Source organism: Macaca fascicularis, chromosome X (assembly GCF_037993035.2).
Source record: "Macaca fascicularis isolate 582-1 chromosome X, T2T-MFA8v1.1".
Classification (NCBI taxonomy): Eukaryota; Metazoa; Chordata; class Mammalia; order Primates; family Cercopithecidae; genus Macaca; species Macaca fascicularis.
In genome coordinates this window covers 108,175,199-108,197,572 of record NC_088395.1, presented here as the reverse complement: position 1 = coordinate 108,197,572, position 22,374 = coordinate 108,175,199, and the positions used below count along the sequence as shown (strand labels likewise).

Sequence of the window (22,374 nt, the reverse complement as noted above, 5' to 3'; positions counted from 1 at the left end):
AGATAATCCCCTCTTGAGCTCACTGATTTAAAGTGCCATCTTTACCATAATTATCATAATCTACACATCCACATATGTTTGTATCTAGTTCTTTATTCTTTATTATATTCTTTTAATCTGTTATCTTTTCTTTCTTCTTAAATAACAAACTGTTTTAACTATAGTGTCTTCATAATATGTTTCAATATCTGAAGGGTAAGGTCTCTCATAACTCATCTTTTTTATCATTACCTGCCTATTCACATGTATTTACTTACTGACTAAAATTTGTTATTTTGTTACAGTCCCCTAAAAACTACCGTTTTTAATTTCAATTTGTGTTGCATATAATTTATAAGTTAACTGAGGGATAATTGGCATCTTCACAGGAATATCTTTCTATCCAACAACCCAGTTTTTCTACTTATTTGTCTTTATTTTTCTCAGCAGGATTTTTAAAGTTTTTTAATAAAAATAACTCCTAGAACATTGCCTGGCACACTGTAGGTTATCGATCAATATTTACTGAATGAATGGATATGTCTTACAAATTTTTTGTTAAGTTTGTTCAAAAGTAGCTTATCTTTTCCCGTGCCTATTGTCATTTGGATTTTTTCTTTTTTTACATTTTTGTTTGTTGTTTTTATATATGAAAGTGATCAGTTTTTAATCTATTGATTTCATAACCAGCCTTTTTATGGAGTTCCAAAGGTTTCAAGTAGTCTTTAGTTGATTCTGTTAGATTTGCTTCATTTGTAGTAATGATAATCTTGCCTGCCCCCTCCTTTCCAATATTAATATTACATTTATTTCTCTTGGTTAATTGCATTAACTAGTACTTCTAGAACAATGTTAAATAATTATGGAAATAACTGGTATTCTTGTCTTTTTCCTAATTTTAATGGAAATGCTTCTAGTGTTTATCCCTTAAACATGAAAGGCTTCTTGTTAGAAATGTATATATTTTGTCATATTTAAGAAATATTCACCTATTCTTACTTCAGTAAGTTGCATCCAGAAGTTATCCGACTTTAAGTACAATTTGACTAAGATTCTGCTTCATTCCTTACATATAAGCTTTATCCTTGACTGTGCATTGTAATGGTATAAAAATAGCTGCAGTAATTCTAGGCCTCATACCAGCACCTCAGTCAGAGTCCTAGCTAGAAAAAACAATCTAAATCAGATGGTTCAAGGGACTTTAATGTAGAGACTACTTACAGAGGGAAATGCAAGATTATGAGACCCAACAAGCAATTTTGTGGCACCCAGAGGTTAGCAATAGCAGGTAGCTATTATCCTAGGCCTAAAAGGGCAAGAGGAAGAAATAGTATTTCTGGAGCCTAGTGAGAGCTAGAGTCATGGAGGAGGGGACTTCTGGAAGAAGCTAAAATCTTGAAGGGATGTAGTCACTGCCAATAAAAAATAGTCCAAATCAGAGTGGGAGCAGTGAAGAAATACATTGTCTTCTCTCTTCTTCCCGCCAAAGCTGTGCCAGTGCATTCCATTGACCAATCCCAAGCAGAAGTCAATTACAAATGGAGCCAGGGGGATGTAGTCCCTAAGGATCAGCCTCCCAGGGCTGAGAAGGACAGGAAATTAATAAGGATGTGTGGGAAAATAAAGACTAACCACCATGGCCTACTCCTTTCACATTCAGCATCTATTCTTTCTATTCTATTCTCCCAACAGGGAGGCAGGGACAAAAAAAAATCCCATCAGCCATTGTACTGTTACAGGATAATGCTAATGCAACCATATTCGCCCACCTGAAACCTGATTTATAACAATTGTCTCAAGTGTTTTTCATATAAACAGAGGAAAGGAAGAAAAAATTAAATTAACAAAGATGTGCATAGCTGTTACAGTTTCTCTCTGAAGCTGATCATGAGGCCAAAGTTAATAATCAACCTCATTCTTCTACCACCCATTTCATATTCCCCTTACAGCAACCTGGTCAAAATTATTTCCCTGACGCAGTCACCCTAATCTTCAATCCTGTGTTTATTGAATTTCTGCACTTTCCCACTTACCAGGACTATTAGGCAAAGCAGTACTAGGAGGTGCCCCAGTAAGTATCCGTGGGCTCTGAGCATAGCTCTCCCTGTTTGTATAGCAGCAACCTTATTTCCCCTTAGTAATTGGGTTCAATCCCTCTAGCCACTATAGCAGCCCCTTTCCCTGCCTGTCAGTTCAGTGGCAGGAGAGGACAAAAATGGTCAGAATGTAGTCTCAGCTTTTAATGTAATGGAATCATAGCTTTATTCCCTGGTGAAAGCATTCATCCCTGCTGTACCTAAGAGTCCAAGGTTATGAAGACAGAAAACAAGAATCACATATTTCTTCAGTAGGTTAACTGGTGTAATAGTGAAAAGGGCCACTCCTTTCATGACTGCTTTATTCCTAGTCCTGTGTAACCTCACTATGGGGGGAAAAAGCACAATATATGGGTGGTTCTGTTAAAGCACCTATTGCAATCTTCTCATACAGTACTCCCAGGAACAGCTGATCCCATAACTAAGCTTCCAGTAAGTTATTTATTTTTGTGTAAGGCAAGCTGCTTCTGCATGGTAAAGTAAGCAGTAAAGACTAGTGAATCTTTGGATGTGCACTTCACTTGTCATTAAATGAGTTCCTTGGTCAGAGACAACTTTGTGTAGGATACCCTGATGATGATTAAGGCATTCTGGAAGTCCATGGAGATGGTGATGACAGAATCATTGTCAGCAAAGAAGGTAAATGTGTGTCTGAAATACATGTTCATTTCCATGAGGAAAAGTTTCTGTTTTTGTCATGATGAAAGGTGTCCCATGTAATAATCCTACGACCATGGGACTGACTGATACCCCTAAGGAATGGTGTCTTATAGAAGCTCATCATCTTCTCTGTTGTCAGGTTGAGCACTTAGTATTAGTACAAGATCAGCCTTGGTGAGTAGAAGTCCGTATTGTTGAGTCCAGGCATAGCCTCCATAATGTTGATGCTAAAATCTAGCAAAGATAACACAGACATAAAAATATGACTATTTGCACTGTTCTATTATTTTGCCACAGTACTAGCTTGAATTTACTACTATTTTATTTTGGATATTTTCGTCTGTAGTTCTAAGTTAGACTGACCTCTCACGTTTACTTTTTTACTTCTATTCTTCTTTGTTTGGATGTAAGTATTATGTTAGCCTTAGAGAACGAATTGGGTACATTTCTACATTTTCCTATGCTCTAGAACACTTTAAATTGTATAAGAATTATTGAATCCTTGACAATTGTTGTGGTGGGAAGAATAATGGCTCCTCAAAGATGTCTACATATTGGAACCTGTGAATATGTTACCTCATATAGCAAAAGGGACTTTGCAGATGTGATTATGTTAAGAATATTGAGATAGAAAGATTATCTAGTACTATCTGGATGGGCCCAGTGTAATCACAGGGTTCTTGTAAAGGAAGGAAGGAGGCAGATGAGTCAGGAAAAGATGTGACAATAGAATCAGGCAATGAAACAGTGGAATTCAGGCAGCCTGTGGAAGCTGGAAAATGCAAGGAAATAGATTCTCCACTAGAGCATCCAGTGGTAACACAGCCCTTTCAAAAATAGGTTCTCCACTAGAGCATCCAGTGGTAACACAGCCCTTTCAACCCGTTTTAGTCTTCTGACCTGCAGAACTGTGTGATAATATATTTGTCTTGTTTTGAGCAATCGAGTGTGTGGTAACTTTTTATACAATTTGTTACAGCAATAAGAAACTAGTGTAACAGTTACTTTTAAAGAACAAAAGAGGAAAAAGTATTTTCTATTTACCCAGATATTTGTAATTTCTATTGCTTCTCCATTCCCGAGGTTCAAGTTTCCCTCTGGTATCATTTTCCTTTAGTCTGAAGAGATTCTTTTAACATTTCTGGTCCAGCATGTCTACTGGCAACAAATTGTGTTAGCTATCCTTCATCTGAGAATATTTTCATGTTGTCTTCATTTTTGAAGGATATTTTTGCTGGATGTAGATTTATGGGTTGGCAATTCTTTTCTTTCAATGCTTTAAAGATGTTCCACTCTTTTCTAGCCTTCATTGTGATAAGAAAACCAGTCATTCAAATTATTGTTCCCCTAGAAGTAATGAGTTATTTTCCTATAACTACATTAAGATTGTTTTCTTTTTTATATATACCACTTTTTTATTTTTATTTTTATTTTTTATTATACTTTAAGTTCTAGGGTACATGTGCACAACGTGCAGGTTTGCTACATATGTATACATGAGCCATGTTGGTTTGGTGCACCCATTAACTCGTCATTTACATTAGGTATTTCTCCTAATGCTATCCCTTCCACATCCCCCGACTCCATGACAGGCCCCAGTGTGTGATGTTCCCTGCCCTGTGTCCAAGAGTTCTCATTGTTCAATTCCCACCTATGAGTGAGAACATGTAGTGTTTGGTTTTCTGTCCTTGCGATACTTTGCTGAGAATGATGATTTCCAGCTTCATCCATGTCCCTACAAAGGACATGAACTCATCCCTTTTATGGCTGCATACTATTCCATGGTGTATATGTGTCACATTTTCTTTATCCAGTCTATCATTGATGGACATTTGGGTTGGTTCCAAGTCTTTGCTATTGTGAAGAGTGCCACAATAACAATACTTATACATATATCTTTAAAGTACCATGATTCATAATCCTGTGGGTATATACCCAGTAATGGGATGACTGGGTCAAATGGTATTTCTAATTCTAGACCCTTGGGGAATTGCCACACTGTCTTCCACAATGGTTGAACTAGTTTACAGTCCCACCAACAGTGTAAAAGTGTTCCTATTTCTCCACATCCTCTCCAGCACCTGTTTTTTCCTGACTTTTTAATGATCACCATTCTAACTGATGTGAGATGGTATCTCATTGTGCTTTTGATTTGCATTTCTCTGATGACCGGTAATGATGAGCAGTCTTTCATTTGTCTGTTGGCTGCATAAATGTCTTCTTTTGAGAAGTGTCTGTTCATATACTTTGCCCACTTTTTTTTTTATTATTATACTTTAAGTTCTAGGGTACATGTGCACAACATGCAGGTTTGTTACATATGTATACATGTGCCATGTTGGTGTGCTGCACCCATTAACTCGTCATTCACATTAGGTATATCTCCTAATGCTATCCCTCCCTCCACCCCCTCCCCAAAATAGGACCCGGTGTGTGATGCTCTCCTTCCTGTGTCCAAGTGATCTCATTGTTCAATTCCCACCTATGAGTGAGAACATGCGGTATTTGGTTTTCTGTTCTTGCGATAATTTGCTGAGAATGATGGTTTCCAGCTGCATCCATGTCCCTACAAAGGACACAAACTCATCCTTTTTTATGGCTGCATAGTATTCCACGGTGTATATGTGCCACATTTTCTTAATCCAGTCTGTCACTGATGGACATTTGGGTTGATTCCAAGTCTTTGCTATTGTGAATAGTGCCGCAATAAACATATGTGTGCATGTGTCTTTATAGCAGCATAACTTAAAATCCTTTGGGTATATACCCAGTAATGGGATGGCTGGGTCATATGGTATTTCTAGTTCTAGATCCTTGAGGAATCGCCACACTGTTTTCCACAATGGTTGTGGAAGTGAAGTAGTTTACAATCCCACCAACAGTGTAAAAGTGTTCCTATTTCTCCACATCCTCTCCAGCACCTGTTGTTTCCTGACTTTTTAATGATTGCCATTCTAATTGGTGTGAGATGGCATCTCATTGTGGTTTTGATTTGCATTTCTCTAATGGCGAGTGATGATGAGCATTTTTTCATGTGTCTGTTGGCTGTATGAATGTCTTCTTTTGAGAAGTGTCTGTTCATATCCTTTGCCCACTTTTTGATGGGGTTGTTTGTTTTTTTCTTGTAAATTTGATCGAGTTCTTTATAGGTTTTGGATATTAGCCCTTTGTCAGATGAGTAGATTGCAAAAATTTTCTGCATTCTGTAGGTTGCCTGTTGGCTCTGATGGTAGTTTCTTTTGCTGTGCAGAAGCTCTTTAGTTTAATAAGATCCCATTTGTCAATTTTGGCTTTTGTTGCCGTTGCTTTTGGTGTTTTAGACATGAAGTCCTTGCCAATGCCTATGTCCTAAATGGTATTACCTAGGTTTTCTTCTAGGTTTTTATGGTTTTAGGTCTAACATTTAAGTCTTTAATCCATCTTGAATTAATTTTTGTACAAGGTGTAAGGAAGGGATCCAGTTTCAGCTTTCTACATATGGCTAGCCAGTTTTCCCAGCACCATTTATTAAATAGGGAATCCTTTCCCCATCTCTTGTTTGTGTCAGGTTTGTCAAAGATCAGATGGTTGTAGATGTGTGATATTATTTCTGAGGGCTCTGTTCTGTTCCATTGGTCTATATCTCTGTTTTGGTACCAGTACCATGCTGTTTTGGTTACTATAGCCTTGTAGTATAGTTTGAAGTCAGGTAGCGTGATGCCTCCAGCTTTGTTCTTTTTGTTTAGGATTGTCTTGGCAATGTGGACTCTTTTTTGGTTCCACATTAACTTTAAAGTAGTTTTTTCCAGTTCTGTGAAGAAAGTCATTGGTAGCTTGATGGGGATGGTATTGAATCTATAAGTTACCTTGGGCAGTATGGCCATTTTCACAATATTGATTCTTCCTATCCATAAGCTTGGCATGTTCTTCCATTTGTTTGTGTCCTCTTTTATTTCACTGAGCAGTGCTTTGTAGTTCTCCTTGAAGAGGTCCTTTACATCCCTTGTCAGTTGGATTCCTAGGTATTTTATTCTCTTTGAAGCAATTGTGAATGGGAGTTCACTCATGATTTGGCTCTCTGTTTGTCTGTTATTTGTGTATAGGAATGCTTGTGATTTTTGCACATTGATTTTGTATCCTGAGACTTTGCTGAAATTGCTTATCAGCTTAAGGAGATTTTGGGCTGAGATGATGGGGTTTTCTAAATATACAATCATGTCATATGCAAACAGGGACAATTTGACTTTCTCTTTTCCTAATTGAATACCCTTTATTTTTTTCTCCTGCCTGGTTGCCCTGGCCTTAACTTCCAACACTATGTTGAATAGGAGTGGTGAGAGAGGGCACCCCTGTCTTGTCCCCGTTTTCAAATGGAATGCTTCCAGTTTTTGCCAATTCAGTATGACATTGGCTGTGGGTTTATCATAAATAGCTCTTATTATTTTGAGAAACATCCCATCAATACCTAGTTTACTGAGAGTTTTTAGCATGAAAAGCTGTTGAATTTTATCGAAGGCCTTTTCTGCATCTATTGAAATAATCATGTGGTTTTTGTCTTTGGTTCTGTTTATGTGATGGATTACATTTATTGATTTGCATATGTTGAACCAGGCTTGCATCCCAAGGATGAAGCCCACTTGATCGTGGTGGATAAGCTTTTTGATGTGCTGCTGGATTTGGTTTGCCAGTATTTTATTGAGGATTTTTGCAATGATGTTCATCAAGGATATTGCTCTAAAATTCTCTTTTTTTTGTCTCTGCCAGGCTTTGGTATCAGGATGATGCCGGCCTCATAAAGCCAATTAGGGAGGATTCCCTCTTTTTCTGTTGATTGGAATAGTTTCAGAAGGAATGGTACCAGCTCCTCTTTGTACCTCTTGTAGAATTCTGCTGTGTATCCATCTGGTCCTGGACTTTTTTCAGTTGGTAAACTATTAATTATTGCCTCAGTTTTACAGCCTGTTATTGGTCTATTCAGGGATTCAACTTCTTCCTGGTTTAGTCTTGGGAGGGTGTATGTGTCCAGGAATTTATTCATTTCTTCTAGATTTTCTAGTTTATTTGCATAGAGGTGTTTATAGCATTCTCTGATGGTAGTTTGTATTTCTGTGGGATTGGTGGTGATATCTCCTTTATCATTTTTTATTGCATCTGTTTGATTCTTCTCTCTTTTCTTCTTTATTAGTCTTGCTAGCAGTCTATCAATTTTGTAGATCTTTTCAAAAAACCAACTCCTGGATTCATTGATTTTTTGGAGGGTTTTTTGTGTCTCGATCTCCTTCAGTTCTGCTCTGATCTTAGTTATTTCTTGCCTTCTGCTAGCTTTTGAATGTGTTTGCTTTTGCTTCTCTAGTTCTTTTAATTGTGATGTTAGGGTGTCGATTTTAGACCTTTCCTGCTTTCTCTTGTGGGCATTTAGTGCTATAAATTTCCCTCTACACACTGCTTTAAATGTGTCCCAGAGATTCTGGTGTGTTGCATCTTTGTTCTCACTGGTTTCAAAGAACATCTTTATTTCTGCCTTCGTTTCGTTATGTACCCAGTAGTCATTCAGGAGTAGGTTTTTCAGTTTCCATGTAGTTGAGCAGTTTTGATTGAGTTTCTTAGTCCTGAGTTCTAATTTGATTGCACTGTGGTCTGAGACAGTTTGTTGTGATTTCTGTTCTTTTACATTTGCTGAGGAGTGCTTTACTTCCAACTATGTGGTCAATTTTGGAATAAGTGTGATGTGGTGCTGAGAAGAATGTATATTCTGTTGACTTGGGGTGGAGAGTTCTGTAGATGTCTATTAGGTCCACTTGGTGCAGAGCTGAGTTCAAGTCCTGGATATCCTTGTTAACCTTCTGTCTGGTTGATCTATCTAATGTTGACAGTGGGGTGTTAAAATCTCCCATTATTATTGTGTGGGAGTCTAAATCTCTTTGTAGGTCTCTAAGGACTTGCTTCATGAATCTGGGTGCTCCTGTATTAGGTGCATATATATTTAGGATAGTTAGCTCTTCTTGTTGAATTGATCCCTTTACCATTACGTAATGGCCTTCTTTGTCTCTTTTGATTTTTGTTGGTTGAAAGTCTGTTTTATCAGAAACTACAATTGCAACCCCTGCTTTTTTCTGCTTTCCATTTGCTTGGTAGATCTTCCTCCATCCCTTTATTTTGAGCCTATGTGTGTCTCTGCACATGAGATGGGTATCCTGAATACAGCACACTGTTGGGTCTTGACTATCCAATTTGCCAGTCTGTGTCTTTTAACTGGGGTTTTAGCCCATTTACATTTAAGGTTAATATTGTTATGTGTGAATTTGATCCTGTCATTAAGATGTTAGCTGGTTATTTTGCTCTTTAGTTGATGCAGTTTCTTCCTAGCATTGACGGTCTTTACAATTTGGCATGTTTTTGCAGTGGCTGGTGCCAGTTGTTCCTTTCCATGTTTAGTGCTTCCTTCAGGAGCTCTTGTAAGGCAGGCCTGGTGGTGGCAAAATCTCTCAGCATTTGTTTGTCTGTAAAGAATTTTATTTCTCCTTCACTTACAAAGCTTAGTTTGGCTGGATATGAAATTTTGGGTTGAAAATTCTTTTCTTTAAGAATGTTGACTATTGGCCCCCATTCTCTTCTGGCTTGTAGAGTTCCTGCTGAGAGATCCGCTGTTAGTCTGATGAGCTTCCCTTTGTGGGTAACCCAACCTTTCTCTCTAGCTTCCCTTAACATTTTTCCTTCATTTCAACCTTGGTGAATCTGACAATTGTGTGTCTTGGGGTTGCTCTTCTTGAGGAGTATCTTTGTGGTGTTCTCTGTATTTCCTGAATTTGAATGTTGGCCTGCCTTGCTAGGTTGAGGAAATTCTGCTAGATGATATCCTAAAGAGTGTTTTCCAACCTGGTTCCATTCTCCCCGTCACTTTCAGGTATACCAATCAAACGTAGATTTAGTCTTTTCACATAGACCCATATTTCTTGGAGGCTTTGTTCATTTCTATTTACTCTTTTTTATCTGAACTTCTCTTCTCACTTCATTTCATTCATTTGATCTTCAATCACTGATACCCTTTCTTCCACTTGATTGAATCGACTATTGAAGCTTGTGCACACGTCATGTAGTTTTCATGATATGGTTTTCAGCTCCATTAGGTCACTTAAAGTCTTCTCTATGCTGTTTATTCTAGTTAGCCATTCATCTAATCTTTTTTCAAGGTTTTTAGCTTAGTTGCAATGGGTTTGAACATTCTCCTTTAGCTCGGAGAATTTTGTTATTACTGACCTTCTGAAGCCTACTTTTGTCAACTCATCAAATTCATTCTCCATCCTGCTTCATTCTGTTGCTGACAAGGAGCTATGATCCTTTGGAGGAGAAGAGGTGCTCTGGTTTTTAGAATTTTCAGCTTTTCTGCTCTGGTTTCTCCCCATCTTTGTGATTTTATCTACTTTGGTCTTTGATGACAGTGAGCTACATTTGGGGTTTTGGTGTGGATGTCCTTTTTGTTGATGTTGATGCTATTCCTTTCTGTTTGTTAGTTTTCCTTCTAACAGTCAGGACCCTTTGCTGCAGGTCTGTTGGAGTTTGCTGAGCTCCACTCCAGACCCTGTTTGCCTGGGAATCACCAGCAGAGGCTGCAGAATGGCAAATATTGCAGAACAGCAAATGTTGTTGCCTGATCCTTCCTCTGGAAGTTTTGTCTCAGATGGGCACCTGGCTGTATGAGGTGTCAGTCGACCCCTACTGGGAGATGTCTCCCTGTTAGGCTACACAAGAGCCAAGGACCCACTTGAGGAGGCAGTCTGTCCATTCTCAGAGCTCAAACTGCATGCTGGGAGACCCACTGCTCTCTTCAGAGCTGTCACACAGGGACGTTTAAGTCTGCAGAAGTTTCTGCTGCCTTTTGTTCAGCTGTGCCCTGCCCCCAGAGGTGGAGTCTACAGAAGCAGGCAGGCCACATTGAGCTGTGGTGGGTTCCACCCAGTTCAAGCTTCCTGACTGCTTCGTTTACCTACTCAAGCCTCAGCAATGGCAGACGCCCCTGCCCCAGTGTAGTCAATCTCGGACTGCTGTGCTAGCAGTGAGCAAGGCTCCGTGGGCGTGGGACTCACCGAGCCAGGCATGGGATATAATCTCCTGGTGTGCTGTTTGCTAAGACCATTGGAAAAGAGCAGTATTAGGGCAAGAGTGTCCCGAGTTTCCAGGTACCATCTGTCATGGCTTCCCTTGGCTAGGAAAGGGAAATCCCCCAACCCCTTGCACTTCCTGGGTGAGGCGATGCCCCGCCCTACTTTGGCTCACCCTCCATAGCCTGCACCCACTGTCCAACCAGTCCCAGTGAGATAAACCAGGTACCTCAGTTGGAAATGCAGAAATCACTCGTCTTCTGTGTTGATCACACTGGGAGCTGTAGACCAGAGCTGTTCCTATTCAGCCATCTTGGAACGATCACTCCAAATTTTTTTTCTTTACTTTTCATTTTCAGCAGTTTAATAAGATGTGCCTAGAGGATGTGGAGAAACTGGAACCCTTGCACACTGCTGATGGGAATGTAAAGTGGTGCAGCCATTATGAAAATCAGTATGGAGCTTCCTCAAAAAACTAAAATAGAACTACTATATGACCCAGCAATTCTACTTCTGTATATATATCTAGAAGTATTGAAATCAGAATTTTAGAGCGATATCTGCAGTCTCATGTTTATTGCAGCATTATTCACAGTAGTCAAGATAGAAAACAACCTAAATGTCCACTAAAAGATGAATGGAGAAAGAAAATGTGGAATATAAAAACAATGGAGTGCTACTTGGTCTTTAAAAACAAAGAAATTCTGCCTATGTGCCTATGTGACAACATGGATGAAAGTGGAAGACATGCTAAACGAAATAAGCCAGTCACAGAAGGGCAAATACTGTGGGATTCCACTTATATGAAGTATCTAAAATAGTTAAACTCAGAAACAGAGAGTAGAATGGTGGTTGCCAGGAGCTGGGTGTAGGGGGAAATGGGGAGTTGCTGTTCAATGGATATAAAATTTTAGTGATACAAGACAAGCAAGTTTTGGAGATTTGCTATAAAACATTGTACTTATAGTTAACAAAGCTGAAAATTATAGTTGATACATCATGGATGTGGCTTATACAAGGAAAATGATGTGAAACTCTAACCAGAAGATTTATACTCAAAGTTAAGTTGTTGGTTCTATATCAAAGGCAGCCAAGTGAAAGAGAATCTGTATATTTTAAGTTAAAATGCCTAATATATATTTTATTATTTTCTCCAATATCTCAATTACTTTTCAATTAACTGATGAGCTACCAGTCCAAATTTCATTGGATAATAGGGCTTCTGCTATATTTCTAATAATTTTAATTTATATATTTCAATGATATGCTGTTTGATAAACAATTTCTTGTATATTCTTGGTGGATCACACCATTTATAAATATAAAATAAAATATATAGATATAAAATAAAATAGTTATTTTAAGCTCTGATAAACTCTGATATTCAAAGTTTACCAGAATATACATTCTTCTCAGCACCACATAGCACTTTATTCCAAAATTGACCACATAATTGGAAGTAAAGCACTCCTCAGCAAATGTACAAGAACAGAAATTATAACAAACTGTCTCTCAGACCACAGTGCAATCAAACTAGAACTCAGGACTAAGAAACTCAATCAAAACCGCTCAACTACATGGAAACTGAACAACCTGCTCCTGAATGACTACTGGGTACATAACGAAATGAAGGCAGAAATAAAGATGTTCTTTGAAACCAATGAGAACAAAGATACAACATACCAGAATCTCTGGGACACATTTAAAGCAGTGTGTAGAGGGAAATTTATAGCACTAAATGCCCACAAGAGAAAGCACGAAAGATCTAAAATTGACACTCTAACATCACAATTAAAAGAACTAGAGAAGCAAGAGCAAACACATTCAAAAGCTAGCAGAAGGCAAGGAATAACTAAGATCAGAGCAGAACTGAAGGAGATAGAGACACAAAAAACCCTCCAAAAAATCAATGAATCCAGGAGTTGGTTTTTTGAAAAGATCAACAAAATTGACAGACCACTAGCAAGACTAATAAAGAAGAAAAGAGAGAAGAATCAAATCGACGCAATTAAAAATGATAAAGGGGATATCACCACCGACTCCACAGAAATACAAACTACCATCAGAGAATACTATAAACACCTCTATGCAAATAAACTAGAAAATATAGAAGAAATGGATAATTTCCTGGACACTTACACTCTTCCAAGACTAAACCGGGAAGAAGTTGAATCCCTGAATAGACCAATAACAGGCTCTGAAACTGAGGCAATAATTAATAGCCTACCAACCAAAAAAAGTCCAGGACCAGATGGATTCACAGCTGAATTCTACCAGAGGTACAAGGAGGAGCTGGTACCATTCCTTCTGAAACTATTCCAATCAATAGAAAAAGAGGGAATCCTCCCTAACTCATTTTACGAGGCCAACATCATCCTGATACCAAAGCCTGGCAGAGACACAACAAAAAAAGAGAATTTTAGACCAATATCCCTGATGAACATCGATGCAAAAATCCTCAATAAAATACTGGCAAACCGGATTCAGCGGCACATCAAAAAGCTTATCCACCATGATCAAGTGGGCTTCATCCCTGGGATGCAAGGCTGGTTCAACATTCACAAATCAAAAAACATAATCCATCACATAAACAGAACCAAAGACAAGAACCACATGATTATCTCAATAGATGCAGAAAAGGCTTTTGACAAAATTCAAAAGCCCTTCATAATAAAAACGCTCAATAAATTCGGTATTGATGGAACATACCTCAAAATAATAAGAGCTATTTATGACAAACCCACAGCCAATGTCATACTGAATGGGCAAAAACTGGAAAAATTCCCTTTGAAAACTGGCACAAGACAGGGATGGCCTCTCTCACCACTCCTATTCAACATAGTGTTGGAAGTTCTGGCTAGGGCAATCAGGCAAGAGAAAGAAATCAAGGGTATTCCGTTAGGAAAAGAAGAAGTCAAATTGTCCCTCTTTGCAGATGACATGATTGTATATTTAGAAACCCCCACTGTCTCAGCCCAAAATCTCCTTAAGCTGATAAGCAATTTCAGCAAAGTCTCAGGATACAAAATTAATGTGCAAAAATCACAAGCATTCTTATACACCAGTAACAGACAAACAGAGAGCCAAATCAGGAATGAACTTCCATTCACAATTGCTTCAAAGAGAATAAAATACCTAGGAATCCAACTGACAAGGGATGTAAAGGACCTCTTCAAGGAGAACTACAAACCACTGCTCAGTGAAATAAAAGAGGACACAAACAAATGGAAGAACATACCATGCTCTTGGATAGGAAGAATCAATATCGTTAAAATGGCCATACTGCCCAAGGTTATTTACAGATTCAATGCCATCCCCATCAAGCTACCAATGAGTTTCTTCACAAATTGGAAAAAACTGCTTTAAAGTTCATATGGAACCAAAAAAGAGCCCGCATCTCCAAGACAATCCTAATTCAAAAAAGTAAAGCTGGAGGCATCACGCTACCTGACTTCAAACTATACTACAAGGCTACAGTAACCAAAACAGCATGGTACTGGTACCAAAACAGAGATATAGATCAATGGAACAGAACAGAGTCCTCAGAAATAATACCACACATCTACAGCCATCTGATCTTTGACAAACCTGAGAGAAACAAGAAATGGGGAAAGGATTCCCTATTTAATAAATGGTGCTGTGAAAATTGGCTAGCCATAAGTAGAAAGCTGAAACTGGATCCTTTCCTTACTCCTTATACGAAAATTAATTCAAGATGGATTAGAGACTTAAATGTTAGACCTAATACCATAAAATTCCTAGAAGAAAACCTAGGTAGTACCATTCAGGACATAGGCATGGGCAAAGATTTCATGTCTAAAACACCAAAAGCAACGGCAGCAAAAGCCAAAATTGACAAATGGGATCTAATGAAACTAAAGAGCTTCTGCACAGCAAAAGAAACTACCATCAGAGTGAACAGGCAACCTACAGAATGGGAGAAAATTTTTGACATCTACTCATCTGACAAAGGGCTAATATCCAGAACCTACAAAGAACTCAAACAAATTGACAAGAAAAAAACAAACAACCCCATCAAAAAGTGGGCAAAGGATATGAACAGACATTTCTCAAAAGAAGACATTCATACAGCCAACAGACACATGAAAAAATGCTCATCATCACTGGCCATCAGAGAAATGCAAATCAAAACCACAATGAGATACCATCTCACACCAGTTAGAATGGCGATCATTAAAAAGTCAGGAAACAACAGGTGCTGGAGAGGATGTGGAGAAATAGGAACACTTTTACACTGTTGGTGGGATTGTAAACTAGTTCAACCATTATGGAAAACAGTATGGCGATTCCTCAAGGATCTAGAACTAGATGTACCATATGACCCAGCCATCCCATTACTGGGTATATACCCAAAGGATTATAAATCATGCTGCTATAAAGACACATGCACACGTATGTTTATTGCGGCACTATTCACAATAGCAAAGACTTGGAATCAACCCAAATGTCCATCAGTGACAGACTGGATTAAGAAAATGTGGCACATATACACCATGGAATACTATGCAGCCATAAAAAAGAATGAGTGCGTGTCCTTTGTAGGGACATGGATGCAACTGGAAACCATCATTCTTAGCAAACTATCACAAGAACAGAAAACCAAACACCGCATGTTCTCACTCACAGGTGGGAACTGAACAATGAGATCACTTGGACTCGGGAAGGGGAACATCACACACCCGGGCCTATCATGGGGAGGGGTGAGGGAGGAGGGATTGCACTGGGAGTTATACCTGATGTAAATGACGAGTTGATGGGTGCTGACGAGTTGATGGGTGCAGCACACCAACATGGCACAAGTATACATATGTAACAAACCTGCACGTTATGCACATGTACCCTAGAACTTAAAGTATAATAATATTAATTAATAAATAAATAAATAAATAAAATTAAGTGAAGAAATAATTTTTTATGTGACGCCTTGACCAAAACCAATTAGTCAAATACAAGATTACTGCCACGGGTATCAACTATCCAGGCCGGTGGCATGAGCAGTAAAAAGATTTTATCAAGACAGTTGTAGGTAAATAAAGTTAAATTTATTAGAGAAAGTATGAAAATATGCTGCAAGAAAGCAACAAGCAAATCATGAAGAGAGGAGCTGACTGCAAGGACACAAAGGCTTGCTGGCAATTTTTTAGGATGGTGCTTGTACTGGAGAGGGCTGCATGCAGTACTGATAATGCCAAGGTTGCAGTGAGCTAACTTGCGTTTTTCTGTCAGACGAGGGTTTGATAATAGCTGAGGACAGGAAGATTGTGAGTTATCTGCGCAGGAGGGGTATGTGTCCTGGACCATGAAGAAAGACAGACTTATAGATTATCTACTTTCTCTTCTTGTTTTCTCCTGCTCCCGCCAGCCTGACTCCTTTTCCTTTATTAGGACTCCACAATTAACGTATTATAATACAACTCAAACTCTAATAACACAACACATTTGTTAGAGATTTGGATGCAGATATAACTACAGTTGAGGAACTGAATGTTCTTTAGCTAGGGGGTAATCAGAGAAAAAGATATTTTGTGGATCAGGCCCCAATTTTTATTATTTTATTGATAACAATGCCTTACTTTGTTTATTGAAGAATGTTTCTTCCAATTAAGATACACTTACAATTTTATAATGTTAGTGAGGTGAAAAGAGGGGCCCACTTTTCAGAAATCCACTGTTTATAAAGTTATTATTTAGACATGGAATGTCTAATTAGACATTTTCTGCTCTGATGACAACCACATTTTTTTCCAAGTATTGACTTGCCAATTTATCCTCGACAAGTGATTCAGAAAGATAAATGAGCTTTCTGACTTTGCAAATAAGAATGTGGATAGATTTTTTTCTGAGAAACTGTGTCCCATCATCTGGCCCATACTTCTAATTTAAAATATAACTGTTATCTCAACAAACAGCATTAATTTTAAATTTTAAACTTAAATCATCCTTACTGCATTGTTCTCATTCTCTGTACTTCTTATTTTTATATTATTTCTATAAAGAATCTTAAGTGCGAATTCTGTGGCTTTAGAATTAGTTCTCTATTCTGATTAGATTTAAAGAGACTAATAACTCTGTTTCCAGTGGTAAAGAGAACACGGATAGTCAATGTCATGATGAGGCAGTAGAAATACACAAAACATGGCTGTGCACGGTGGCTCACGCCTGTAATCCCAACACTCCGGGAGACTAAGGCAGGAGAATCACTTGAGGCCAGGAGTTCAAGACCAAATTGGCCAACAAAGCAAAACCCCATCTCTACTAAAACTACAAAATAATTAGCTGGATGTGGGGGCAGCTGGCTGTAATCCCAGCTGCTCAGGAAGCTGAGGCACGAGAATCACTTGAACCCAGGAGGCGGAGGTTGCACTGAGCCAAGATTGCACCACTACACTCCACCCTGGGCAACAGAGTGAGACTTTGTCAAAAAAAGAAAGAAAGAAGGAAAGAAGAAAGAAAGAAAGAAGGAAGGAAGGAAGGAAGGAAGGAAGGAAGGAAGGAAGGAAGGAAGGAAGGAAGGAAGGAAGGAAGGAAGGAAAGAGAGAGAGAGAGAGAGAGAAAGAAAGAAAGAAAGAAAGAAAGAAAGAAAGAAAGAAAGAAAGAAAGAAAGAAAGAAGAGAAGAGAAGAGAAAAGAAAGAGAGGAAGGAGGGAAAAAAAGAAAAGAAAAAGAACACAAAATATCATCACTGGATACTCCTAATCACATACTTGGAAGAGTCAAGGTTCTGAGTGATCAAACATGAATTTTATACCTGAGAACATTTTATGTCAAACTAACAAGTAAGATGAGATTAGTTGGTTGCTGTTAATCACGCTGGATAAAGTTGCAGAAGAAAGGGATGAGCTCAGGGCTTCAGATTCCCAACACAAGTACTGTATAAATGACCTGGAAGTTTCTATGTCTGCAAGTGGCTGAATTACAATGTAAATTGAATTCCCAATTCTCAGGGTGTCTGATGTTAAAGTGAGAGCATTGATTAGGAGGGAATTGGATTCTGAAAGTTTAAATGAGGACATATGGGTAGATCCTGATGAAGCTGGGGACCTTCGTTAAGGAATTTAAACCCCCAAATTCAACTAAGTCTTCTTTGCCAGTAAAGACAGCCCTTCCATCCCTTTCTAAGGAGATTAACCCTGCCAGCATTAAAGACCAAAACTGAGTCCTCCATATGGAAACCTTCCCCAGGGAAATTAACTAGCTACCTGGAGGCAGGTTGATTATGTTGGACCACCACCATCATGGAAGGGGCATCATTTTTTTCTTACTGGAACAGACACTCTGGATATGGATTTACCTTCCCTGGTTGCAATGCTTCTGCCAAAACTGTCATCCATGGATGTACAGAATACTTTATTCACCATTGTGGTATTCCACTCAGCATTGCTTCTAGTAAGAAACTTACTTCACAGCAAATGAAGTACAACAGTAGGCGCATGGTCATGGAATTACTGGTATTAAACCATGTTCCCTATTATCCTGAAGCAGCTGGCTTAAGAGAATGGCTTTTTGAAGACTCAGTTACAGCATGAGGTAGGTAGCAATTTCTTACAGGCAACTCTATATATAGCAGTAATGTTCTCCAGGAAGTTGTATGTGATCTACATCAGCAACCCAATATATGGTGCTATTTTTTTCATAGCCAGGTTTCATGGGCCCAGGAATCAAGGGGTGGAAACGAGAGTGGCATCACTCTCTATCACCCCTAGTGTTCCAATACCAAAATTTTTGCTTCCTGCCTCCATGATCTTATGCTCTGCTGGTCTGAAGATCTTAGTTCCAAAGGGAGAAATGTTTCCAGTAGGAAATTCAACAATTATTCCATTGAAGTTAAGACTGCCACCAGGCCACTTTGGGCTTCTCGTGCCTGTGAATAAACAGGCAATGAACAGACTTGCTGTACTAGCTGGGGTTATTGGTCTTGATTAACAAGGGGGAAATGTGAGTTTATTCCACAATGGAAGTAAGGAAGAACTTGTCTGGAATATAAGCTATCCCTTAGGGCTTAGTACTACCATGCACTAGTATCCCTTAGTACTAATACTAGTACTAATATCCACTAGTACTAGTACTAGTACTAGTTCTAGTATTCCTTAGTGTTTCTGTGCCCTGTGATTAAAGTCAATGGAAATCTACAATAACTCAATTCAAGCAGGACTAATAAAGACCCAAATTCTTCAGGAATGAAGGTGTAGTTCACCTGACCTAGCAAAGAACCATGACCAGCTGAAGTACTTGCTGAGGGCAGAGGGAATATGGAATGGATAGTGAAAGAAACTAGTTATAAAAACCAGCTATGACCACATAACCAGTTGCAGAAATGAGGACTGTAATTATCATGTGTATTTTTTCCTCATTTCGCTATGATTAAGTTTGTGTGTGTATATAGCAAATATCTTTGGGTCATTCCCTCTCTATTCCCTTATCGTATAACAAAATATGTATTAGCTTTACATCATAGAATTTAAGTTACAGGATATCAAGCGGAAGTGTAAACATTACCCAAGGACTTTGCATCCTCTTCTGGGGAAAAGGCTGGTGCATTTTCAGTTGAACACAGGATATCTGTATCATGATAAGTGGAAGTATCGCTTTGTTATTGTCTATATTTGGAGATTATGTATGGTTTAAGGAGATGTGTATGGGTGCCAAGGTGACAAGGGGTAGACTGTGATGGTTAATATTATGTGTAAAGTTGGCTAGGTTGTGATGTCCAGTTGTTTGTTTAAAAACTAGTCTAGATGTTGCTGTGAAGGCATTTTGTAGATGTGATTAACATTTATAATCTATTGACACAATGGATTGTTTTTCATTGTCTGGATGGGCCTCACCAAATCAGTTGAAGACCTTAAGAGCAAAACTTGAGGCTTCCTGGAGAAGAAAGAATTCTGCCTCAAGACATAGAAATCCTACTTGACTTTCTAGCCTGCAACATGCCCTGTGGATTTCAGAATCAGGATCACAACATCAACTCTTACCTAACTTTCCAGCCTGCCAGCTTTCCCTAAAAATTTCAGGCTTGTCAGTTCCCATCATGTGAGCCGACTCCTCAAAAATGAATCTCTCTCTCTCTCTCTCTCTCTCTCTCTCTCTCTCTATATATATATATATATATATATATATATATATATGTTTAGATAGATAGATATAGATATTCTCCTATTGGTTCTATTTTCTCTAGAGAGTCCTAATACAGAATACGACATATGCATTTTATCTCAAATCCATATTGAAATCCCATTAAAATAATCAGAAATATAAACAGAAATGGAGAAGAAATAATAGTTCATGGAATATATTAACAAAATTTTGGAAGATCAGTGGATAAACATTGAAAGACCTAGAAAAACAGGAAAAGCTGAAACTCCAATCTCCCATTAATGATGATGATGAGCTAGGAGTATGTGATTCACTCCACAGAGCAATACAGAGGCTCAGGAATTTGAGGCACCAGTTAACTGCTGAAGTGTCCTCACTGGACTAAGAACAAAAGGATTAGTTGAAATTTTTGTTTTCTTCTTTTCTTGAGATAGAGTCTTGCTCTGTTGCCCAGGCTGGAGTGCAGTGGTGCAATCACAGCTCACTACAACCTCTGCCTCCCAGGTTCAAGTCATTGTCCTGCCTCAGCCTGGGATTACAGGCGCCTGCCACCACACCAGGCTAATTTTTGTATTTTTAGTAGAGACAAGGTTTCGCCATGCTGGCCAGGCTGGTCTCGAACTCCTGACCTCAAGTGATCCATCCACCTCAGCCTCCCAAAGTGCTGGGATTACAGGCGTGAGCCACCGCTCCCAGCCCATTAGTTGAAATTTTTAATCAGGGGCAGTTAGACCCCAAGATCGTCTCCTCCAGCCCCTATACTAGGTGAGTTCTCTCAGAAAACAGATGGTTTATTTTCTGGAGAAGTTAAACAAGAGAAGGTCTGAACTTACAAGTGCAGCTGAGGGTGGGTATAATAAGATGTACTAAAAAAAAAAAAAAGGAATAATTAAGTGAGAGTTTGCATATTGAAAGGTGAGACATTCTCCCCACTCAAGGTCCTTTCCCTTGCTCAGCGTCCTGAGCACTGTCAACTGTGCTTATATGCCCAAGGAAAGAGACTAGAGGATTCCTCTCCATGTAAACTAATTAGCCTAATAAAAAGTACCTACAGAGGTTGAGGTGGGAGGTTAACTTGAGCCAAAGATTTTGAAGTTACAGCAAACTATGATCATACCATTACACTCCAGTGTGGGCAACAGAATGCTCAGAAAAAAAAAAAAAAAGTGTATATGAAAAATGGCATTTGTGTGTGCTGCAATGATATAACTGGATCCCTTCTAACCCTATGGAGAGGCCCATTCTTAAAGATAAATAGATGTTTGTTGGAGGACTAACATTGTTTTGGTGAGACCAAGACAAACAGCCATAAAAAGGAAGCTGAAAGTAAAATAGACAATACATGAAACAGAAGAAAGCCATACAAATCTATAATATCCATAAATAGATAAGAATATATAATATCCATGAGACAAGTGCAGAATTCTATTTTAAAAGAAACAATCAGAGGTCAGGAAAAGCTCCATGTATCAATAGAAGGTCAAAAGAGTAGGGAAAAAAATCCCCAAATGTAGAACACAATAAGAAAGAGATTTTTAAAACAGGAAAAAGATAATAAAATTATCATATGAGAGGTAAAATATAGAAATAGTACAATTTCCATAATGAAAGAACAGAAAAATGGTAAGAAGAAACAATCAAAGTGCTAATACAAGAAATCAATGGAACCAAAAAAGACTCCACATTGCCAAGACAATCCTAAACAAAAAGAACAAAGCTGGAGGCATCACGCTACCTGACTTCAAACTATACTACAAGGCTACAGTAACTAAAACAGCATGGTACTGGTACCAAAACAGAGATATAGATCAATGGAACAGAACAAAGCCCTCAGAAATAATTCCACACATCTACAGCCATCTGATTTTTGACAAACCTGGCAAAAACAAGAAATGGGGAAAGGATTCCCTATTTAATAAATGGTACTGGGAAAACTGGCTAGCCATAAGTAGAAAGATGAAACTGGATCCTATCCTTACTCCTTATATGAAAATTAATTCAAGATGGGTTAGAGACTTAAATATTACACCTAAAACTATAAGAACCCTAGAAGAAAACCTAGGAAATACCATTCAGGACATAGACATGGGTAAACGGACTTCATGTCTAAAACACCAAAAGCAACGGCAACAAAAGCCAAAATTGACAAATGGGATCTAATGAAACTAAAGAGCTTCTGCACAGCAAAAGAAACTGCCATCAGAGTGAACAGGCAACCTACAGAATGGGAGAAAAATTTTGACATCTACTCATCTGACAAAGGGCTAATATCCAGAACCTACAAAGAACTCAATCAAATTTACAAGAAAAAAACAAACAACCCCATCAAAAAGTGGGCAAAGGATATGAACAGACACTTCTCAAAAGAAGACATTCATACAGCCAACAGACACATGAAAAAATGCTCATCATCACTGGCCATCAGAGAAATGCAAATCAAAACCACAA

The 22,374-nt window shown here is 38.5% G+C and overlaps 1 long non-coding RNA gene across 1 annotated transcript in view; it reads right to left on the bottom strand.

The window, feature by feature from the left end:
* Window positions 1-2,216: 2,216 nt before the first annotated feature.
* Window positions 2,217-22,374, bottom strand: part of LOC141409466 (uncharacterized) — a 30,952-nt gene continuing 10,794 nt past the window's right edge. The window contains exons 5-6 of the long non-coding RNA XR_012430362.1: window positions 3,780-4,039; window positions 2,217-2,969 (exon numbers count right to left, since the gene is read on the bottom strand). This is a non-coding gene — a long non-coding RNA (uncharacterized lncRNA). The remainder of the gene's footprint in view (window positions 2,970-3,779; window positions 4,040-22,374) is intronic.